Source organism: Ailuropoda melanoleuca, chromosome 7, assembly GCF_002007445.2.
Source record: "Ailuropoda melanoleuca isolate Jingjing chromosome 7, ASM200744v2, whole genome shotgun sequence".
In the NCBI taxonomy this organism is placed as follows: Eukaryota; Metazoa; Chordata; class Mammalia; order Carnivora; family Ursidae; genus Ailuropoda; species Ailuropoda melanoleuca.
This window is the reverse complement of record NC_048224.1, coordinates 28,452,589-28,476,774: the sequence shown is the minus strand read 5'-3', so window position 1 is coordinate 28,476,774 and position 24,186 is coordinate 28,452,589. Positions and strand designations below refer to the sequence as shown.

Below are 24,186 nucleotides of genomic sequence, written 5' to 3'. Positions count from 1 at the left end.
GTGAATGCAGTGCTGTTATTTGTAACAAGTTTTCTTATAGCGAAGCTCTTGGTATTTTATCTGAGGTTTAATAAACATGATATTTGAAAAGTACAGCTTAAAAAATAGTAGCATTAAAGCTTCCATTGCTGGAATCTGGCCAACATAAAAGCAGCGTGGTCCAGAGGAAAGCCCACAAGACTAACATCAGTAGGCATAGATTCCAGGATGACCTCTTCATGTACCCCACTGTGTGACCTTGGGTCAGTCCTTCCCCCCCTTTTTTTCTAAGATTTTATTTATTTATTCATTTGAGAGAGAGCACAACGAGCACAAGCGGGGTGAGGGGCAGAGGGAGAGGTTCGAGAAGCAGACTCCCCACTAAGCAAGGGAGCCCAATGCAGGGCCCAATCCCTGGACCCCAGGATCATGACCTGAGCCGAAGGCAGATGCCCAACCGACTGAGCCACCCAGGCATCCCCCCATTTCCTTTCTGACCTCACTTTCCCCATCTGTGAAATAGGGTAGATTCAGTGATTGCTGAATTTCATTCAGCTCCAACAACCTGCCTTGGGGACCAAACAGATCTCTGTAACTAAAGCCTTTAATGGAACAGTGAACACGGTGATAACCAAAGAATGTTCTAGCCTCCCCCCCCAATCATTAAAAGAATCCTCTTAGAGGCAGGCAGCTAGCCTTTTTCCCCTGGGAAGGGGCTTCATTCAGCATTAGACTTTTGTTACTTCCAAATGGCCAGAACCTGGATTGTTATAGAGTGTAGTGTGGCTTTGTTTTTATTTTTCTTTGCCAGATATCAGGGGACAGAGATTTTTCAGGAAAACCAGAAAATAGTGCAGCAGGATCTTCTGTTTGTTATTTTAAGTCTATAGGCTGTGCCTTCCCTCCTTCAGACCGGGTTGGAGGTGCTTTGCAGTCACCCCTAGTATGCAGGGCCAGGAGTAGGTGACTTCACTTCTGTGAACGAACATTTATTGGGCACCTACTGTGTACTAGGCCTCGAGGTGCCTCCAAAAGTCCTGTAGGTTGCCATGAGAAATATATTAGGTTAAACTATGTGAAATGGCCAATATCTGACCGGGTTTTGTTTTTTTTTTAAGATTTTATGTATTTATTTGACAGAGAGAGCACACAAGTAGGCAGAATGGCAGGCAGAGGGAGAGGGAGAAGCAGGCTCCCCACTGAGCAGAGACCCCCCCCCAACACGGGGCTCGATCCCAGGACCCTGGGATCATGACCTGAGCAGAAGGCAGATGCTTAATCGACTGAGCCACTCAGGCGCCCCAGTCTGACTGTTTTTTACTACAAAAAATGGCAATTTCATTCAGTTCAGTCTAAATGGAAAAAGGTATAATTAAAGAACCCTGTGCTCCCTACCATAATTGAGAGATTGGCAGGGTGCAGTGGAGACTAGGAAAATGTGATTATAAGCTGGGAAAAGGAGGAAGGGCATGGGAGCCTCACCTTGAAGAATGAATAATAATAATAATAATAGTAGTAGTAGTAATAGTAGTAGTAGTAGTAATAATATTGAGTACTTCCCACCTGCCTGATTCTGTCCCAAGTGCTTTACGTTCATTCATTTAGTCGTTTAGCTGTTCTTTTATTGAACACCTGCATTGTGCTTGGTATTTTCTGGGGTGGAGGCAGGAGTCTTGACAGTAAATAAAATAGACCCCAAAAATCTGTCCTAAAGAAACTTACAATCTAATAGGGGGGAAAAACAATAAATAGTAAGTAAAGCAAATGATGATAATTGGGTTGGAGCAAATAAAACACAAGAGTTATGTTTCAGGCGTGTGAGGGGGAGTGGAAGGACGGGGTTGCAATTTTAAATTGGGTGGTTGGGGGACATTGTTGAGAAGGAGACTTTTGGGCGAAGTCTTGAAGGAGGTGAGGAAGGGAGCTGGGCTGGTTTCTGGGGAGGAGCCGTCCAGGTGGAGGGAACAGCCAGTGCAAAAGGCCTGAGGTAGGACCATGCCTGGCATGTTCACGGAAGAGCAGGCTAGAACGGAGAGACGGAGCAGGCAGGGGAGACTGGTAAGAGGCGCCCCCGGTGGTCGGATTGTGTACCCTGCCCTGTATGTCAGGGAATCCTCTTAAGTTTCTGAGGGGCGGGTACTCTTTTTTTTCTCTCTTCTTGTTTTAAGTCAACTCCACACCACACTTGGGACTCAGACTCACGACCCAAGATCAAGAGCTGCATGCTCTACTGACTGAGCCAGCCACACTCCCCGAGGGGAGCTACTCTTTACTCCTCTTTTTCAGTTAAGAAAACAAAGATCCGGAGACATTAGGCAGCTTGTGGAGACACCNTGTTGGGCGGGGCCGGGTCAGAGCGTGAGCGCGCTTCCTCTGGGGTTCAGAGACGGCTGCAGAAATAATCCAGCCTGCGGGGATGAGTTGGACCCAGTAAATGTGGGGGTAGAGGTCTGCCGAGCTTGGTGCTGGGAGTGAGGAGGAGGGTCCAGGGCAGGGGAGCAGGAGGAGGAAGAGGAGGAAACCAGGCTGGTCTTAGGCTTATTCATTGAGCAAACGCTTAATAGCACTTCTGCTCCAGGCACCATCTAAGATTTGGCACGCATTAACCCATTCAGTCCTCAAAGCATTGTGGAAGACATTATTATTACCATTTTTTAAAATGGGCGTATCTCAATGAAGTTAATTTACAAAGAGTATATTTGTTTTTTTCTTTTTTTTTTAAAGATTTTATTTATTTATTCGACAGAGAGAGAGACAGCCAGCGAGAGAGGGAACACAAGCAGGGGGAGTGGGAGAGGAAGAAGCAGGCTCATAGTGGAAGAGCCTGATGTGGGGCTCGATCCCAGATCGCTGGGATCACGCCCTGAGCTTAAGGCAGACGCTTAACCGCTGTACCACCCAGGCGCCCCTATTTGTTTTTTTCTATTATAAAAACTTGATGGTAATGGGGAATTTAGAAAAAAAGGAAAACAGACAGAAAATAAATTATCCATATCTTCTCTTTTCATCTCAGATAACCAATATAAATATTTTGGTGTATTTACTTCATCTTTTTTCTACTATTCTCCCCATTTTTAAAAAGATTTTGTTTGTTTGACAGAGAGAGAGCACAAGCGGGCGGAGGGCAGAGAGAGAGGGAGAAGCAGGGTCCCTGCTGAGCCAGGAGCCCACCCTGGGACTCGACCCCAGGACCCTGGGATCATGACCTGGGCTGAAGGCAGACGCTTAACCGACTAAGCCACCCAGGCGCCCTCTTCTCCCCATTGTACAGATGAGGACACTGAGGCCCAGAGAGGTAGGGCAGTTTGCACAGGGTCATGCATTTGAAGCCCTGTCATCTAGGTCCAATGTCCAGAGCCTTCATCACTGTGCTACCTGGATGTCAGTTGGTGGGTTCCGGTGAGCCCCTGCCCCACTCACCCCGCCCGGCTTCAGTTCAGAGAGAGGGAAGGTGGGGCTCTTGTGCGGCATCTCTCACATCCTTGGGAGCGGATCTGTGAGGGCTCATTCTACTCAGAAGGAATAGGATGCTGAGAACTCGCGCAGGACTGATGTGGCAGCTGCTTTCAGTCTGGCCTTGAGCCCAGAGTTTGCAGGGGGCTGGCAAGTGGTGCGACCCCGCCCACAGGGAGTGCCCTCAGCCGCAGGGTTGGCCTGCCGGGGCCTGCCCGCTTGCCCTGAGCTCCAGAGTCACAGCCCTCCTGCGGGCCCTGGGTGGGAGGTGGCCCGGAGATGGGGACGGAGAGTTTGGGGCTCTGCCAGGTCTGCAGGTCCCCTGGGAGTTGTCTCCTGCACTCTGACTGTGCATTTATTTCTGGCTCTGGTGCCCGCAAACTCCTGGGCCTGCCTGCTGCTAGGGATGCAGTCCTGGCCTCCAGTCACAGCACGGCTACCAGGGGAGCCTTGGGCCGGGGTCTTCCCCACCCCCCCACCCTGCCCCACCTGCAGAATGGCATCATAATGGTGCCAGCTGCAGGATGAAGTGAGGCGTAGGTGGAAAGTGCTGGCACACGGAGGTGCTCAGTAAATGGGCAACTTCTGTTGCTGTCCCTAAGGCTGCCCCAGGGTGTTGGCTCAGGCTGGGGGATTGAGCCTGCCCTGGCCAGAGCGCCTCCACAGCACTGCCCTGCACACCTGGCTGAACCAGGTAGGGCCCAGCCAGCGCAAGAGGAGACAGAAATGAACCTGGGGCAGTGGCCTGCAGTCCAGGATTGCAGACAACAAAAGACGCAGTGGAACGGAGGAAGCCACGCCTCTGAGGAGGGAGACCTGACCTGGCCCATAATGTGCTCTGTAGGCAAGTCATGTCCCTTCTTCATGCCCCTTGTTCTCAGCCATAAAGAGGCGAGACTGTTTCCTGCCTTGATGATGTAAGGGTCTTCATCCGGGCACCCATCTACAGAGGCTCCCCTGTGCTTGTGTGTATGGATGGAGAGAAACCAGACCCATCCCTGCCTGCAAGGGCACGCGGCCGGAGGGTGGGGTCGGGGGGCTTCGGCTCTGATAGGGAAGCCCGGGGGCTGTGGCCCTCAAGGAAGGGCAGCTGACCTAGTCTAGGGTGGGTGGGGCTGAAGGTGGGGAAGACTCCTGGAGGAGGTGATGTCCAGCTGGGTTGTTAGTGGGATGGGAGTTGGCCAGACATTGGAAGGGAGGAAAGCAAAGAAGGTCATTGGGTAAATGGCCCACCTCTCCGAGCCCCAGCCTCTTCCTCTGTAGAATGGCTCAAACGTAGATACCTGCTCTGCCTCATTTATAGGGTGGTAGTGAGGCTTAACATTGAATGAAGAGCATGGAAGTGCCTTTGAACTATAAAATGTCAGGCACCTGTTCGTTGTTGTTTGTTGTGATGTCTGGAGCCCCTGGGGGTTTGGGAAATACAGGGCCAGCATCCTTGTGGGTCTCAGAGAATATCCGGCAGACCTTTTAAAAGGCCTCCATCAAACCCAATGGACAGACAGCCTCTATTCACCTCATACCCCTTGATTTAAGAGCTCAAGAGTATGTCTCTACCGGGGTGTGGCGCTGCTTAGAGGGACCCCCGAGGACAGCCGTGACCCAGTCACAGCCCTGTCCTGGTGAGGAGAGCAAGTGCCTGCAGAAAGCCATCCGGCCGTGAGCACGGGCCAGGCCTCAGCACCTGGATGAGAGGGGCTAAGGGACGTGCCAAGGGAAGGGGTGGAAGACGGGAATGCCGTGAGATCACTTAGGAGAAACGGTTCTGGGTCGAGGAGGTCCACAAGGTCACGTTAAGTGGAAAAGTGAGGAAGAGAACAGTATGTGGGCACTGAGCCTACGTGGGTTGGACTGTGGGAGAAGAACGTATCTACACACTTGTGAATATGGGAAAATAGACACACACACATCAAGCTGGTTGATTATCACTGTCACTTTTGTCTTTTCTCTATTTTGAAATTTTTACATGCTACTTGACATTTATTTCTAGGACAAGTTGTCCGTATGTAATATATGTGACAGTATAACGTAGATAGCGTTAACAGTCTGACATCAGCAGGCTGAAGGGTTCAAGGAGGCACCCAGAGCACATGGCCTTGGGTGAGGCCTGGATGATAGCCCCCTGGCTGGCGTTCCAGGACAGTTGAGAGCAGAGGCCAGGGATGGATTGATGGAGGCGTCACTGAAGGAAAGGTCCCTGGGATAGGTTCTAGGATTCTTGTTGGGACAGAGACCGGGGTTGGAGGTGGCTGCAAGCACAGTCAGCACGGTGAGCAGACTGTCCAAGCCAGGGACTGCAGGCTACATCAGCAGGAGCACAGGGTCAGATCCGGAAAGGTAAGGGTTCCCCTGGCGTTTGCCCCCCACCCCTCTGGAGTGGGACTGGGACAGCAGGGACAGGCCCAGAGGGCCCCCTGGCTTGGGCAGGGCCTGTGGCTTCAGGTTCCACCTCAGTATGCCAGACCCCGGCAGACCCTCTGCCCTCAACGATGCGCTTTCTTGGTCTTTGGTCTGTGGGGCTCTCATACACCTTCCCAGCTCTTTGCAATGGAATAAAGAAACTAAGCTACTGTCACATTTTATTGACTACACGGTACCATCGTTGTGAGATATACCATTATTTTATAATCTATTAAGAAAAAAAACCCAGCAAACTATAAGTTGTATCCCAGTTTCAGAGATGTTAAATGTTAAAAAACTGTGTCTTAGAATCAATCAGATATGTGACATGCAGTAGGCCCCACACTAGACTTAATGTACCTATACTCATTTAACCCTCTATCAACCTCCTGGCTAGATATTCCTGTCCACTTTTTTACAGATCAGGAAACAGGGGCCCAGAGAGGTTAAGTGATTTTTGCAGTCACACAGCCAGAAAAAGATAAAGCTGGGATTTGAACCCATCCGTCACTTTTTCTTCCTCCACCCCACAAAGTAAAGACTCCTGAGTGCTGGCCCTTAGGAAGAAGAAAGTGTTCACACTGCAGAGTGAACATACGCCAGTTCAGAGTTTGGAAATGCCCCAGTGGACTGGTCATTAAACACCCAGGGCTGTGAGTCATGGGGGGAGGCCTCGAGGGGAGCTGGAGAGAGAATGGACAGGGAAGAGCTCTGAGAGCTTGTTGGCTGGTTCATTAGCCTCATCCTTGTTACGATCATTACCAGGAGTAGGTTGACCTATGGCCCACCCTGGAGAGAGACCACAGAGACCTGCCCCACACAGATTATCCTAGAGCCTCACCCCGAAAAGGTCCTTGCATTCATTTCCTACAAAGTTATTTTTCAATTTGTGAATTGAGAATGAGACCTTTATTCATGTATGGGTCACTGAGTGCCTGTGAAGCCCAGCTCGGTGCGAGGGATACAGAGCAGAGCAGACCGAGGTGCTGTCCCGGGGGGCTCACAGACCAAAGGAGACAGGCGGTAACCCTGAAGTCTCACAAAACCTGCAGCAGGTGCCTGGGGAGAGGAGAGGGTGTCAAAGCTTGCCGAGTGGAGAATGTGCCTCGTTCAGGGTCACTGCAGAAGGCTATTCCATGGGCAGGACTTTTTTTTTTTTTTAAGATACTTATTTGAGGGAGAGAGATTGAGAAAACGAGTGGGAGGAGGGGCAGAGGGGGAAGCAGGCTTCCTGCTGAGGAGGGAGCCGGATGCAGGGCTCCATCCCAGGACCCTTGGATCTCGACCAGAGCCGAAGGCAGACGCTTAACCAGCTGAGCCACTCAGACGCCCTAAGGCAAGGACTTGTGAGCTGAGATCTGAAAGACCAGTAGGGAACAATCAGGTGAGGAGGGGAAGGGGACCTGCTGTGGGACAAAAGCAACAGCCCCGAGGATGAAGGAAATGGACCTTTGAGGAGTTGAGAGCACTGAGTGTCTCCAGCGCTGATTCCTGGGCAGATGAGGCTGAAGAGGGGGAGTGGGCCAGACTCTTTGCGGTAGCCGTGGTGTGACATGCTCAGATGGGCATTTTTTGAAAAGACTGAGGGGCGCCTGGGTGGCACAGCGGTTAAGCGTCTGCCTTCAGCTCAGGGCGTGATCCCGGCGTTATGGGATCGAGCCCCACATCAGGCTCTTCTGCTATGAGCCTGCTTCTTCCTCCCACTCCCCCTGCTTGTGTTCCCTCTCTCGCTGGCTGTCTCTATCTCTGTCGAATAAATAAAAAAATCTTTAAAAAAAAAAAAAAAGACTGGGGGCAAGATGGTTGGTAGGTGAGTGTGTGCAGGTGAGAGCAGCTGGTAGCAGTGAGAGTAGGGATCAGTGGATGGTTTACAAGGTATTGGGGCGGGGCATTCGTGATGGATTGGCTGTGAGTATAAGGAGGAGGAGGTCAGCCAGGCGACCCCTGGGATCTGGCTTGTCTGGTGGCGCCCTCATGAGCCCTGCCTTGCAGTGGGAAGGGTCCTGGGGACAGAAGAACTCACCCCGTTGGAACTTCTTGTCCTGGTTGGGGTTTTGTCCGTATTTTTCCCCAGCCCTCCTTAGATATCCTGGTTCATCCAGCACCAGAGGTTTGCTGGGTAATGGGGAAAGAAGTCAGCGGGTAACGTTTTCGGGGTGAGGATAGGGTGACGGACCTCATGGGAGGAGAGACGAGAGGGGCAGACGGGCGGGGACGAGGTAGAGGAGGCCAGTGAGGGGCCGTCTCACGGGGCAGAGCTGTGGGAGGGTGTCCCGGGTTACTGGACGCAAGAAACAGGCCTCACAGCTGGTGGATGTGGCATGGCCCAGATGCCGTCCCTGGAGCTGGCCTTTGAGAAAGGCTGGATCCGAGCATGTCGGCAGGGTCGAGGCAGCACCGAATGGGTCATGTCACCCCGGAGAGTAGTCCTTGGTACCAAGCTCTCTCCTGGGGCCTGACAGGGGTGCTCCAACACCTCGTCCAACAGGGGAGCTGACAAAGGCCTGGTCACATCTGGCAGGTGACAGGACGCTGAGGGTGGGGAGGGTGCGGTCAGCACGGGGCGCTTGAATGAGTGACTTTGGAAACAGGTGGACCGTTTTCAGGTGATGACAAAGTGCGGGGTGTGGCTAAGGGGAGGGGGTGGCTGAGGACAAGGAAAGCAGGTCATCTGGAGATGACAGGGTCCTTGTACGGGGGAAGCTGAGGCTGGAGAGGATCTGGGACTCGTCCGAGGTCACACAGTGAGACAGTGGCTCTGCTGGTATGGTTTGCTGTGCTGTGGGTTCCAGACTTCAGAGGGTGGTTCCTTCCCTCTGTCTTCCTTGGGACAGGAGAACCTGATGCTGCTGGGTCTGCATACGGCCTAGGCTAGGGGTCAGGAGGCCTGGGGTTGGGGGGAGGGCTGTGGCCAGCCAGGGGGTGGACGGGAATGCGTGTGGCAAGACGCCAAAAGAGGGAGCAGCTAAGCTGAACCTTGTTGCAGCTGCACGTGCAGGGAGCTGGGAAGGACTTTGGCGGAGGAACCAGTGCCAGCCGGGGGCTGGTGGTGGGAAGCGAGCCGAGCCTCCCTGGGATGTGGCGAGCATACGGTCTGGTTTGGCTCAGTCTAGGGAATAGTATCAGGTCCTAGGTAGTTGCCAAGGGCAGGGAGGTGGGAGCAGCCTGGCCTGGCAGGGGGGAGTGTTTCTTCATTGACACTGTTGAGAGTTGCAGGCATCTCATGATAATAAAAAGTCAGACTTTTAGTCGGTCTTATTATTGTTTTTAAGTTGTCTGTAGAAAATGCACCCCCTTATTGTCTGCACCCAGGCCTACTCCCCTTGTCCGCCCACTCTCTCTCCCCCACCGTGCCTCACTTCTTTTCTTAGTTTACTCCTGGGCCACACCTCGGCTTCGAGTGCCCAGCTGAGAAGCCGTGGAAGGTTCTGGAAGAAGGGATGCTTCTGTCTCACGGTCGCCCAAGTGGGACTCAGCTTAGGAGAAGTCAGGTAGGGAGATTAGAAAGACAGCCTGGAGGAGGTGAGAAGGATGTGGGAGATCAGGAGGATGAGACAGGAGCAGGATTTCGGCACGCCTCAGGAGGCCCAGAGCCCACGTCCGCAGCTGTTCCCCACCACACCAGGCCAAGGCCAGCTCATCGGAGGGACCACCGGGCTGCAGGGGCTCCAAGTCCTGCAGTGTCCAGAGCTGCGGTTGGCAGGCAGAGGCAGACTCCTCAGGCCCTAGGAGCAGCCCCAGATCTCACCCCGCTACACAAAACCTTCCAGAGTGTAAGGATAGCAATAACGCCCCTTGGCGGTAACTTCCCAGCCTGCAGACATCAGTGGGACTTCATGGGTATACAAACAACGGCCCATGAGCTGGGTCTGATTAGTCCCATTTTACAGATGAGGAACCAAAGCTTCCGAGTGACGTGGATTGACTCCTTGAACCGGGGCCTACTGATGGCTCCATGCCCCGCCGCATCCTGATAGCACTTGTAACTTGACTGGGACACACACCTCCATGCCACCCCCAGCCAACCTCAGAGCCAGCGGGTGACCTCATGCCGCAGGGGATACAGCTGCAGAGGGCTGAGAGGTGCAGGGGCCCGAGAACGGCCCAGTGAGGGGCTGGCCTGTGGCTGGGACACGGAAGCAGCTGGTTTTAGCATCAAGAACTAGAGATTTGCATTCTCTCTGGGACCTGCCACTGACCAGCCAGGTGACCTTGGACCAGTTACATCCTTTCCCCAGTCCTTGTTTCCTCGCCTGGAAAGTGAGGGGGTTAGGCTAGCTGATCTCTGCCATCCTGTGCAGCCTGAAAATCCCGATGGTCTCCGCAGCTTCTGTTCTGGTGGCCTCCCGAGTGAGGGATGCCAGACCCTCGGGGTGCAGGGAAATATTATCTAAGAGAAAATCATTCAGCTTTGCTCACGTTTGGCGGGTGCAGACCCTCCGACACACTCAGGCTGTTGGACAGCCTCATGCTTCGTGTCGCCAGACGTCTCTGGAAAGAAGGGGAAAGCCCTCGGAGAAAGGGTGGCAAGGACTCCCCCACTCTTTGTTTTCAGGAGTTTAGTACCGTTCATTTAACCTGGTTAATGAATCCAGGTTAATCCAGACTAATTAATCCAGATTGGATTTGTGGGTTATATTAACTAGTTTGAACTAAACTAATCCTCACAAAATGGAGAAGTGGTTTTAGAAGATTACTGTCTGGGGGGCCTGGGTGGCTCAGTTAGTTAAGTTTGTTTCGGCTCAGGTCATGATCCCAGGGTCCTGGGATCAAGTCTCATGTTGGGCTCCCTGCTCAGCGGGGAGTCTGCTTGTCTCTCTCCCTCTGCCTGCTGCTCCCCCTGCTTGTGCTCTGTCTCTGTCTCTCTGTCAAATAAATAAATAATATCTTTAAAAAAAAGAAGACGATTCCTATCTGAACAGTGGGTTGGTAGTGGTTCTAATAATACGAGTACGAGCGGACAAGAAATTAACACTTGCGTTTCCGGGCATGATCATGTCGGCAGCCACAAGACAAGGAAAAAAAAAAAAACAATGACAAGCTAAGAAGTTAGCCCAAGACGTTTTTAAATTGTGAGGGACAGCATTTGAAATATGGCTTTAGAGTCACTACGGTTAGTGACAAATCTCGCCTTGTGTGTATGTGGTACAGCTCCTGGTAATAGTTACTCGTATAAGATATAAAATATTGGCGGGCTGGGGCTCATTTTTTTTTTTCTCTTTGGAAAGAGTAAATGATTAAAAAAAAAAAAAAAGCCCCCCTACTCTAACCTCCTGGTTTTTTTCTATGCAGCTGCCACTTCTGACAAATCACCGCGTTTGTGATCGAACGTTGTTCAAGTGGAGTGTGATTTCTCCATTTTTCTACCTGTTCCCGGGGCAGTGACCCCATGGCTACCTCTGGGCCCACAGAGCCCAGCACAGGGGTCTGTCTCCAGCTGGAGACATGGAAAATGTAGGGTGAGTCGATGTGCCCCGATTTACCTTTCCCGTTATGGGGCTGCTGCCATGCTAATCTTTCTAGCAGCAAAGACTTAGGGTCTCTCTCCCCTCCTGACCCTAAGGAGCCCCGTCCTTCCCAGCCTAAACCACAGTCTGGAGAAATGCAGCCCACCTTTCAAAGGTCTGAGTCTCAGGAGGGTCCAGCTAGGGTGAATGACCCCCCCACACACACACCCTGGGCTTACAATTAGAAGACTTCTTCCCCAGACATGCTTGGAATTTGTCCCTCTGAGAACAGCAACACAGATAAGGAAAAAATACTTGGTACTGTATCCAGGCACAGGATCAAAGGAAACTTTGTTCCATGTCTTAGAGGACTCTCCCAGGCTGGGGTGCCAGAAATCCAGATCCCATTCCTGCTTCTGCCCTTTAGGGATGTCCCTGGACAAGCTGACTCAGTTTCCCTTTCTGTACCCCATGAGTTCTTGAGGTCTGGCCAGTGCTACTATTCTAAGAAGTGAATCTGAGATCTTTTGGGGTACCTGCTCTATTGAGTGGTTCTCAGCCTCTCTCTGGAGTATTTGAGTATGGTCTGGGCTCCAACCTGCGTGAGAGATGGGGACAACTTGGAACATATGGGGAGAAGATGGGAAACTTAGTCACACAAGAAATTTCCCTACCTGAGTGGAGCCATGGCAGGGGCACGTGGCCAGGGGCCTCAGATCTCTGAAGGGTTGTCGTGGGGCGAAGGCAGTGGATGCTGTTTGTGGGACTCAAGGGACGGAGGCAGGGCAGGAGGGAAAGTGTGGATTTCCTCTCAGTAGAAGAAGGCAGTCTGACAGTTGAGCTGCTTTGTCCTTGGAAGGAGTGAGCTTCCCATCACTAGAATGGTACAAGCCAAAACCCTCTTACTTTTCAGACAGAATGGTATGGAAAGGAGGACAGAGAGCTGGGCTGCTTGTCCACCTGGGTCCCTGATGCTGGGCAGTCCTGAAATATTCTGTTTTCTGCCCCAGATGTAATAAGATCGTTTGAAAGCCGGAGTTAGTGTGTCTGGCTAAGAATTAGATTAGATAAGAATTAGAGCTTTAAATCAGCACGAAAGGGGGTGGGGAAGGGGCACAAGGGCTTCTCTGCTGCCAGCCGGTTAAGGGAATTTGCTCCCAGCACAGGTGATCCCCTCCACCCCCAAATCATTTGATCTTTAAGTATTGTCACTTGGCGAAGAAAGAAAGGACATGGACACTTTGTGCTTCTGGTTTAATCTGTAAGCCCTGTTCACTGTACGCATTTTTGCTAAACGTTCGTTTCAGTCCATTAATACAGTTAAATACCATAGGGCAGTGCCTAGCTCACAGTGAGTACTCTGTAGAATGCTATTATTACTTATTTTGAATTTATCTTGGATTTGCTGTGTGCCCGGCAGTGTTCTAAGTGCTTATCATACATGAACTCATTTACTGTTTTAGGATGACAAAATCTGAGGCCTGGAGAGGTTGACTAGCCTGCCCAAGGTGTCCCAGCAGGTGTGTGGTGAGACGGGTGTCTGTGCCCGGCAGGCAGGCCCCAGCCATGTCTGTAACCATCTCCATGTGGTCATATCACACAATAGAGAAACAAAGCACGTTTGCCTCCGGTGGCAAGCAGAGATGCACATTCCCATTGTACAGATGGGGCACTGGGGCCCAGAGAGGGACAACGACTTGAGCAGGGTCACACAGCCGGGGGGGGGGGGTGCAGAGCATACTGGAGCTGGGCCCCTGGTCTCAGAACAGCTGCGTACCTTCCCCGTGCAGAGCGGGGCTCCCGGCCAGCCCAGTGGGCGTCTCTGTGAGCAGGCACTGCTCCCTCAGGGGCTCTTCTTCACCAGGAGCAGGGGGAGCCGGCTCCACGGAGGGACAGCAAGGCAGACAGAAGGGGAGGGGGAGAGTCACGCCTCTGGCCAAGCCCAGACCCTGCAGGCCCTTCCTGAAAGCGCCTGGGAAAGTCGTGAGGACGCTCACCCTTCTGCCGAGGGAGGCACGGGCAAGGAAGGGCCGGACTCGCCAGGAGTGAGTGGGGGAGTGAGTGGGAGTCCTCCCCGGGGAGAGTAGAGCAGAGGCAGAGGAGGATAGGCTGACGGCCTCGGGCCTCCGGAGAGCCGGGCCCTGCTTCCTAGGTGCTGCTAGCTCGGTTCTTCCTTTTCTATTGGGGCAGAATTTGCATAACATAAAATATACCGCAGCAACCATTTTCAGTTCTATGCCCTGGAGTACATTCACACTCTTCGTACAACCAGCACCACTGTGATTTTTAAATTTCGATCTCACAGTAGCCTATTTTATTCTTTAATGGTTTTGCTGACATGTATTAATGAAAAGTGTGTGTTCACTGCTGAAATGACCGAGCTTGACAAAAAGGACCATATGTCAGACTTCCCCCACGCCAGGCATTGCTTTAAGGCATTTAAAATGAGTAAATTCATTGAATCCTTACCATTTCCGTGTAAGTTAAGTGCCGTCGTTGACCCCAGTTTACAGATGAGGAGACTGAGGCACAGAGAGGTTTAGTATCTTTCCCCGCACCCCTCGCTGGCTCTTGTCCGGGCCCCCCAGTCGCTGCCGTTCATTGAGGACTCACTGTGCGCCAGGCTGACTGCTCTGTTCAGCCTTGACACCATTTCACAGCAGCCTGGCGAGAGGCAGGTGCCCACGTGGTTGCAAGATCCAGAGAAGGCGAGTCTGGGTTTGTATCTGGGTCTCTTGACTCTGAAGCCTGTGTCTTGACCGCCTGACCTCGATGCCTGCTGTTCAGACAGCGAGGCTGGTATCCGAGCGCCTGCCTGGTTCTTGAGTGCTGGCCTGAGCCCATGTTTATATATTGAGACTGTTTGAGAGCTGGAAAGGCAGGAATCACAGCCCCACGGGGCCCGAGTTAGGACGCGGTTGTGTGCCCATGGAGCCTTCGGAGGACAGGTTCCTGCTGCTGAGCAGCTGTGTAACCTCAGAAAAGTAACTGTGTTGCTCTGAGCTGAGCACAGCTTGCCGCGTCCATGAGGTGGGGGTAATTCTCCCCACCCCAAGGTGGATGTGAGCAGTAAACTGAGCAGTGGGCAGGAAGGACTCTGCAAATCTTGGAGCTGGGTTGTAGGACAGTGGCTCTGAGTGGTCCCCGGATCAGCGGCATCCCTGTCACCTGGGAGCTTGTTAAAGATGCAGGTTCTCAGGCCCCACGACTGAATTGTTAAATCAGAAACTCTAGGATGGGCCCAGCAATCTGGGAGTTCATCAGCCTTCCAGGTGATTCTGGTTGGTGGAGACCCCCGGTTGGAAAGCTTCGTGCAGAATGTAAATGAGATACTGTCAGCAGGCCCAGTAGGGAGTCTTGGGCCAGAAGGGCCTCCTCAGCCTGGGGCACGGACATCTTTCCAGTACTCTTCAGCCTGGGTTGGGCCGCCTACCCTCCCTGAACGGGCCCAGTCTGAACATACGATTCGGGGGGAGCTCAGGGAGGCTGGAAACGGGGAGACGGTGGCCTCGCTGTCCTTCTCTGGCCGCTGTTGCCGCTGCCACCTGAAGAAATGATTAAGGCCGAGCATTATGTCCATGTTCCAAGCAGGTGGGGGAGAAGCAGGAAGTGACTGCCCAGTGCCCTCCAGTGCGCTTGGCTGGGCTGCCGAGGCAGGAGCAGGAAACATGCAGGCAGGCCCTCGGTCATATCAGGCGACGCTTAGCACAGGGAAATGGGTTGAGGGAAGAAAGGAAACTATTTTCTGATGTAAAACCCCAGCTGCTGAGATGTGGCCTAGGAGCCAGGCCTCCCGGCTCCACACTGTAGAATTGCCAGGACTTGTGGAGACAGGTCAGCCCTTGACTCCAGGTCAACAAATCCGAGGTTCTGCGCTCTCCCCTAATCAGGCACATTCTTTTCCTCCCGAGCCCAGAGAAGGAAGGCCTCAGAATCTCCCTCCTTCTCCTCTTCACCGTGCTCCACAGCTCCCCCCTCCTGGCAGCTGGAGCCGGGCAGGAAACAGAACCCATTCACCCTCCTATTTCTACCTTAGATACAAGCCCAAAGTTGAGGAAAGAAAATACTTTCTCCATCCAAACATTCTAACTACCTAATAGGCGGGGCCACATTCCGGGCAGCCCTCACGTCGCCACACCCCTCACGTCCCCACACCCCTGGTTTCAAACTGACATCTTCCCGTGGTCGCAAGTGCCAAGGCCTTCTCCAGATTCAGAGCCCTCACCAGCATCTTGCTGGCGGAGCCCTCACTGCTCCCTGGCATGTGCCCAGACCCCAGCCAGACCCGACCCTTGTGGTTCGTTCCCTGTATGTGTCTTTTACTTCTTACCCCGCTACACCACGCAGCCCTTCCCTTTTCACTCAGCCTTTCAGGCTGGCCTCATACAGACCTGGCCAGAGGCTGTCACCCACTCCCCGGATTTCCATCTTCCCACTGCAGCCTGCTCAGTCCCGTTCGTCCTGAATTGAGCTCACTGGTTCCATGTCGGCCTCTCCCATCAACCTGAGCCCCCGAGGGGCAGAAGTCCCTGCCAGGGTCATCCTGGCCTCTCCCCCTACAGCGCCCAGCACAGGCCAGGCTCCGGGAGGGCCCCAGTAATGCAGATTGAAGTCACTCTGGGCCCCAGGCTCCCTGCAACAGGGTCAGGTGGGAGCTGACTTGTGGGCCAGAGGTGGGCTGGCAGGTGCCCATCCCAGAACTGGGGCTGGAGGGCTTCCGCTCACTGTGGAACTCTGAGCGAGGCACTCCACTGTCTGGGCCTCAATCGCCCTCTCTGTCCAAAGATATTTTCAGAAGCTCTGATGGGAAATGAATGGTGAGGAGGAAATAGAGCCTCCAGATTCCCAGCCTTCTGAGGGTGGCTTTAGAAAGTCCCCAGTGACCCTTGTCTCTTGAAACTCTCAGATAAGGAGATTGTGGAGCAATAAAGCTGCATGAAGCTTTGGTCTGGGCCTGATTCAGGGGAATAAACAGGAGGAAGCTGGGTTCTGTGTCTCCAGAGAAGCAAGGCGAGAAGGGCCTCCGAGGCCTGGGACAGCCAATAGGTACACAGCTCTGTCGTCCTCACAGTCCCGGGTTTCAGTGCATGTGGGCTACAGAGCGTTCAGTGGACCACCCTAACAGTTGGGCAAGGTAAGAGTATTACCTGCCTGAGTAAACAGAACCTGAGAGGGGATGAGATTTGCCCAAGGTCGTGGAGGAAACTGGTGTCAGAATCAGGACTCTCCCACCTGACCAGCCACCTGCTGTGAACATGACAGGCCTGCCCCCCCTCCCCTGTTCCTCAGAGAGGGGGTTCAGGAGAGGCTGGCGGCATGAGTGGAAGGTAGTCCAGGAGCCAGGTGGGTCCCCGCCCCTCGGGTACCTGCTTATGGGATCTGGTCTGCATGTGGGCAAAGCAGAGGGGAGGACCATTCAGACTCGGGCGGTCTGATGGGTGGATGGCCGGCTGATCGGACGGAGGGAGCAGCAGGAACACGGGCAGCAGGACTGGGGGAGGGAAGAGGGCAACCACAGCTGAGCTCTTTCTTGGCACCAGATGTTTGCAAGGTATTTTACAGCCATGATCTTGTTCAGTCCTTGGCAAGCCTCTGTGAGGTAGAGAGTAGGGGACCCTTTTACAGACGCAGATGCTGAGCCCCAGAGACAGGTGGAGGTCCGAAATTTGAACCTGATTCTCTTTCCCTGCCCCGGGCAGCCTTGTGGGACAGAGAGTGCTCAGGCCAGCGAGCCAGGGTGGCTCCCGGTGGTGGTTCTTTTGGGTCCAGGAAGGTGGAGGGAGATGGGGAGCATCCCAGGAGTCCGGTTAAGTACTTCCGTGGGCTGATTTGCTTCCATGCGGAGAGAAGGGGGCATGAGCAAAGATGGGGTGCCTGGGAAAACACGGTGCTTTGAGGGGAGAGCAGATAAACCCTTTTGGCTAAAGGACGAGTTTGTGGAGATGAGATGCGGCCAGGGGGAGTGTGGGGCCCCACACCCCAAGTCCAGCAGAGGACTTGCTCCTGAGGACAGAGGGGATCTGGGGTGGTGGGTTCTAAGGGAAATGATGGTGTCAGAGTGAGGTCAGGAAAGGAGCCCTGGGCTGGGGTGGGGGAGAAAGGGAGTCGCCCAGAGAAAGGGCTGCCTGGGCTTTGCAAGGCTTGAGGGAGGGGCAGAGGATAGGTCTTGGGGCAGGGGAGGTCAGGCAATCACTGGAGGTGCCCTGCCCCTCTTCAGTGCTGGGGACCTGGCTCTGGGCAGTGTCAGATGTCAAGAGGAGGCTCTCGCTCGGGCCTAATCTCATCAGGAGGAGAGAGGCATTTTCTTGGCTCTGTCTCTAACTCAATCTGTATTTCCTGTGGGCCTGCGGGGAGGCATCTGTGCCAGACCAGAAGGACCAGAGACCTGGAAGAAGGAGACGGGGCAGAGGAGGGGACCCGCGGCAGAGAGAACCTGGAGACAGGCTGTTTTCACTTGCTGGCTGCAGGTGCTTCTGCTGCTGATACGGTGGGGGTGTGGGAGGCCTGGCGGGGGTGGGGGAGGCTTGGCGGAGGGTTGCCCAGAGGCAGTGTCCCCGATTTCTTGCGGGGGCTGTGCTGCTGCAGAAAACCAAAGGGCTTCCCCTGTCTTGCCAGCACCACTCCCATCCCCACCCCCACCAAGAGCCCCGGTCCCCTCCGCACAGGGCTGAGCTAGGCCCCCGCCGGAGAGACGCACACGCACACTTTTTGGGTTCCTCTTGACCACGTGGGATTATTAGATAGCTTTTCACGGGTGCTTGTCTGTTGTTTCCATCAACGTGGTCAGCACCAGGGGTCAGAACTCCGTGCCTAGCGGGCTGCTTTGTACTTTCTGGTTTGGGAATTTTACTCAGATCTCCAAAACGTTGGGCCCTTGTATACGAAATCAAATCTTAGCGTCCTATAAGCACGGCAGTTTTCACAGCAAACATTTGTTGAGTGCTAAGTGTGCACCCAGCATCACTCCATGTGCTGTGCGGATTATCTTATTTAATTGTCTGGGCAGTCCCGTGAGAGTGTGGACCCAGTACTGAACAGCTTGGCTTCGAATGTCAGCTCAGCTGCCTACTAGCCGTGTGATTTTGGACGAGTGGCTTCACCTCTCTCGGCCCCCAGCTTTCTCATCTGTAAAAATGGGGTGATAATAGTACTTTGCGGATTGCTGCGAGGATTGAGTTAGTACGTGGAGCATACTTCGTACATAGTAAGTACTGCGTTGGCTGTTGGTTGTGACTTTGCCACATTTTGCTGGTCAAGAAACAGAAGTCACACAGGTGTCGGGGACATGCTCTGGAATGACGCTGTTGATTGAGTACGCGGAGCCACAATAGCCCAGTGGCCGCTCAGCGCTTGGAACATTGCTAATGTGATGGAGAAGCTGCCCGCAAGCCCTGTGCTTTCGTGGTCTAAGATCACGCCGTCCCCTGCCTTCCCGCTCTCTGCCGTCTCCCCGGGAGTGAACATGAGCAGAGCAGGGACAGAACTGCCCATCCCCCGCCCCTGCACCCTGGTCCCAACCCGGGGCGGCCCAGAAGAAGTACTAAGCCAGTGGCAGATGGAGCTTGCTCATTGAGTTAAGCCAGACTCACCTCCCTTCACAAACCTTGCGTTCTGCTTCAAAGTGTTCTGTGCTCTGGTTCAGGATGTTGGGCTCTTTAGGAAGTCCATTCTAGAGCCTTCTCTTTCACAGAGCAAGTTGCCAGAGCCAAGGTTACAAGTGACTTAGAATGGTTGCGTGTGAATCAGAGAACAGTTTTCTGGAGACCTGTGTAGTTGATGGGGTGCCCAACTTTCCTCTGTTTGCCTGGGACTTTCCCAGGCATTTCCCATTTTAGCATTGGGAATACGTCCCCCCACTCCCCTCCGCACATCCCAGGCAAACCAGGACAGGCAGTCCCTCTACTTCTGTGGAGAGCAACAAGGCCTCTTCTTGCTCTTAAGGAAGGAAGAAGACTAAGCCAGTGACCCTGAGGCCCCAGGTCCCTGCCTCCCCCCATGTCACTGCAGACCCTGTTGCTGGCCCGTGGAAGGCAAAAATAAACACCTTGTGTCAAGAAGTGACAAACCAGGGCCTGGCCTCAGACGAGCAGAAATGACTGTGGATAAAATTCTAAGTAGCCAGAAGTCACTAAGACCTGTGGTTTCTTCCCTCTGCCTGGTGAGAAAGGAAGCCTCCATGGGAATGGCTGGTTAAGCCGAGATGTGTGTCAGCAGCAGGACGCCTTGACCTCACTGGGGCCTTGCTTCCTGAGCCAGACATCCTACCCCCTTCTGGAGTGGATCAGAGGCCCTGATAAGGATTCAGCACAGAAAGAGAAAGCTTTCCTGTCAAGTTTGGAACCCAGGTCAGGATCAGGATAAGCCCTGTGATGGGAAATAGTAGTTAGTCAAGGATTGGAGTCAAGGTAAGGACCCGCCCATAATGAGATGTTTGTTGTGTTAACTCTGGGTCTTTGTAGATCGCCTTCAAAAAGAATGTTCTTTGCTCTTACCGTAGTCTTTTTTTCATTTTTTAAGCCTGGGAAACTGTGGTTCTAATTCCCCTCTATTAACTCCATTGACCTAAGTGTGGTGATTTCGACCTTCGGAGGAGGGCAGCTCGCATGGCCACGAGGTCAGGTTTTAAGAGGACAAATACAACTGCAAATATTAGATGAGGAATGGCAATCTTACAAAAGGACAATAGTAGCCAGCAGCACCAGACCCCTACCCACCCCTGAGTCTAGCACCAAATTAGGTAATGCCATGCTTTCCCTGAGGCCAGGAACAGGCAATTAATGAATAATCTATTATGCTGGTTTGTCCCACACCCAGTTTGGGTTTGGTTTCATTCACCCAGCAGCTAACCCTTGTCCCGCAATGATGCAGGGCTGGGCTGGGAAGGCAGGCCTTTGGGGGCAGGCGGGGAAAAGTGTGTGTGTGTGTGTGCGCGCGCGTGCGTGTGTGTGTCTCTCTCTCTCACACACACACACACACACACACACATACACACACACACACACGTCAGAGAAGCACGTAGCAGGAAGAGGGGCCTCTGGGTCAAGCCTTGGCTTCTGCTTCCCACCTCCAATCGCTCCTATTAATGTGATCTTGGTCAAGTCACTTCCCCAGCACCTCAGTTTTGCCCTCATCCAATGGGACAACAATCTCCACCCACCTAGCAGGGGAGCTGGAAGGGATGGGCCAGGCAGCAAGCCATTCTCCTGTGAGGGACTAAGAAATACACTCAATGGGGTGTTAAACCCAGAGATGACTAAATCTTTTTAGGGGGAGCTGGGAATTTGCAGCCCACAAAGCCTAATCCCATGGCGTCAGGCCCACTAAACACGCATGGGATCGCAGCAGCAGAAGCCGTGCCACCCCCCACTTTGTGCCCCAGCGGGCCAGCCTGCCACGCCTAAGGAGGCATGCTGTGACTTGGATGTGGGCCCAGCTGGATGGCACCAGGCAGGACAGGACTGGTGGCATGGTCTAAACCTGGCCCAGATCTCCGTTCTGGCCCAGCCCATGGGCGAGGGCCCTTGTGGTGCCGAGGGGCCCCCTGCGGTCTGCATTTCCAGGCAAGTGCCTGCTTGTGGGGGAAATAAAACTCCTGTTCTCTGAATCGCTGAGTCCTGAAACTCCCACGTGCACGGATACACACACATGCCCAGGTGCAACTGAACACCCAGAGAGACACACACGTGTGTGCACACACACAGGAGCGCACACACCAGCGGGTGCGAGGAGTGCAGTGCTCACGCACACATTTGCACACAGCGCGCACACACTTGCAGACTTCCCCCACAGAGGTGTGCACACTCCCATACCCCGGGCGGAGGGAGAGCCCGCCTGCCTGGCTCGGCCCCACCCCCCACTTCTGTAAGTTTCCTCCTGCAGCAACAGGTCTGGAAGAACTTTGGCAGAGGAGATAAGGCGCCGGGGCGGGGCAGGGTGGGGTAGAGTGGGGAGTGGAGTTGGGGGCCGGGGACAGAAGGTCACTAACACAGAGTTTTAGTTCTCTGTCACTGTTCCACAGCCACTGGCTTCATCAGTGGAGGCCAAGAGCGCTTTCCAGAAGGTGTCCACCTAGTTTCCTGGCCTCGTTGTACTCTTCTGTAAAGTGGGGGTGAGAATGGTCATGACACCTCCCCTTCGGGGCTGAGGTGAGAGCAAGCGTGTGACAGGTAGGGGCGAGATTCCTCGTAACCTGGAGCTGGGCCGGAGGCAGGGCTGGTTCAGCCCCCAGCTGCAGCTCGCTAGCTGTGCAGCCTCGATTTCCCGCCTCCACCTCACCTCTGTACTGGGGGGTGAGCTAGCACCTACCTGATAAGCGCACACAGGGAACGCACCGGGTATGGCACCTGGCACATAGCAAGCACCCAAAAACTGTGACTTGTCATTGCCATGGAGGTGACTGAGCTGAAGGAGAGCCCTTGCCTGGACCGCCTGGGGCCTCCTGACCCTGACCCTGGGCTGGGAGCCATCCCTCGGGTGTGGGGCGAGCCTCTGGCGGTGAAGGGAGAGCACCAGGAGTGGCGGGAGGGGCCGGAACAGGTGACGCCGCTCAGGTCATGGTATTTCTGCAGCCATGGCTGGCCCGCTTACCCCACAGCCCACAGCACTTGACACGAATACTGGCTTATTCCCTCTCCTCCGTTTTCCACTGACAGGTCCCCTCTTCTCTATCCCCTCTGCCCTACTCCAACCCAGATGATCCAATAGGAACCCTGTTCCGTGCTGTCTTGCTCTTGGCAATCAAGGGAATCCACGCAAAAGTGAGCTCTGCTCCTCGATCCCCTGTTTTAATCCCTGCAGGAGCTCCCTCTTGCCCTCAGAGTTTAAGTACGTTCTTTTCCATGGCTCCTGAGGTGATCTGGGTCTTGCCTCCCTGCCCCCCTCTGCCCCGTGGGTTCCTGTGCCCCAGCCACACGGAGCAGACAGCCATCACCAGTCTGCCATTGGTGGGGGCTGCATGGGGCAGGGTGTTAGGATGGATAGACTGTCCTCCGTGACAAATAACCCCACTTGCTCAGTGGCTCGCTCTGCCAGTTTATGTCTCTATCACACTATATGTCCAACATGTCTCTGTTTGGGGGACGTCCTCTGTTCCACAAGATCCCTTGGGGACCCAGGATGATTAAGCCGTGTCATCCGGAACATGTGGCCTTCTCTCCGTTCAGCCCAGGAAGAGAGGGTCACAGGCAGGGCTTACATGCACCACTGCCCCCCCCCATCCATTGTCTAGAACTAATTCCGTGGCTGCCCAGTGGCAAGGAGGCTAGAAGAGCCCCCCACCCACCATTGCTGCTGCTGAAGGAGAGGCTGAGTGGAGGGGCCTGGCGCTGAGCCTGCTGACTTGCCCCGTACCTTCCTACCCCCAACCCCGGCCCAAGGCAGCTCTTCAGCTGCCATCTAATGACCAAGACCCTAGGGACATCTTGGTCCTTGCTGTTCTTTTCTAAGAAGACCCCCCAGGACCTGTTTCCCTCAGGACCCAGTGCAGGGAAAAGACAGGCTGCTCCTTAGCAAGTGGTGGCGTGTATCTTACACACGCTGCCTAAATCCCTTTCTGGTTCCGTTCCCCTTATCGAATTGGCCACTAGGAGGCTCAGACCCAAGTGTGAGGTGCATCTCCACTGTGTGGGGGACCTGACAGTGCACATTCAGTAGCTTAGCTCCCCCTGAATATCAGGTCATCTCTTTGTTTCCTACATTTTCCCTCTGTCCCCATTGCCTCACCATGGCTTTTTCATTTGCTTCTATCTTGTGTGCGCTCCCTTACTGTAAGGCTTCTTACGTCCTTTCTGGGATCAGACGGACGTTAATTTGTCAGTCTGTCCCTGCGTCCTGGGCCACTTCCTGCAGCTCTGGCAAACACAGGTCGCAAACGGAGAGTTGAAATGTCCGAGCTTCACAGGACAGACCTGTCCCAGGAGGCTGGTGGGCGTCCTGTAGAGGGTTTGGCTCCTGAGTCAGACCCCTGAGCACCATGACCTCTTGAGGTCAACAGTCTAATCTTGTGCCTTTGAACTGAGCACGGAGCAGATGCCTTCTTTGTGCTAACCCTGGGGGCCCAGCCAAACAGGCCTGCCCTTGGGAAGTTCCCAGGGCTTGGGGGTTGGGCAGAGCTCTGCGCTGGGCACTCCTGCGGCAGAGCCCCAGGCCTTTCTCTGAAGAACCTGCAAGCAGCAGGGGAGATGTGCCCTGACATCAGACTTGGGAATCAGGGCCAGCAGGGTCAGGGGCCTGAAGGCAGGGAGGAGATGCAGCTGGTGGGGGTAGAAGAGAGGAGAGGACAAGAGCTCTGCTCCTTGGGGTGGCAAGGAAGACTCTGGAGGAGGGGCCTGGGAGCTGGGGGAGGGAGGGTTTGGACTTGTGGGGATGGGTACAGGGATTATGGGGCTGGGAAGAGCAGGCCAAGAAGAGGGGAAGGCAAGGGACTGGAAATGCAAGAGCCCGTACAAGGGAAGCTGGGAGGTTCTTTATCTGGAAAGTACATTTAAGAAGATGAGCAAGAAAAGGTGAATCTTGGAATACGGAGGTGGGGGTGGGGGTGCCCCACCGGAAGGCCTCGAATGCCAGGCTGGGTTTGGCCTTGCTCCTGTAGGATGGCAGTGAATTGAGAGTGTCCAGGGGTGACCTCAGGTTGGGGGTGGCGGTTTGAGGAATACAGCCAGGTCTGGTGTCTGGAAGGCTCTCTTTGGTCTAGATGAGGAGCGTGGACAGGCAGACTTGGTGGGGTCCGAGCCTGGGGTTAGCGTTTTGACCCGGGCAGTGGCAGGGCTGAGAGGCCTGGTGTCACGTGTTTGGCCACTCATGAGGCCGAGACCTTCTTCTGCCGTCCCTGACCTAGCCGTGCTCACCCCTCCAGCTTGTGCTCTTTTCGCTCCCATCATCCCGTTTCCATGTTTGTGTGTGTGTGTGC

The 24,186-nt window shown here is 54.1% G+C and overlaps 1 protein-coding gene across 3 annotated transcripts in view; it reads left to right on the top strand.

Annotated features, from left to right (window-relative positions):
- The window catches only part of CORO2A (coronin 2A), a 53,885-nt gene that overhangs the window by 2,381 nt on the left and 27,318 nt on the right, over window positions 1-24,186 (top strand). Inside the window, exon 2 of one of the 3 annotated variants that reach the window (XM_034664179.1) lies at window positions 11,125-11,291. The exons of the other annotated variants lie outside the window; for them this stretch is intronic. The gene's annotated coding sequence lies outside the window, so the exon portion shown is untranslated. The remainder of the gene's footprint in view (window positions 1-11,124; window positions 11,292-24,186) is intronic. 3 annotated transcript variants of the gene reach the window in all.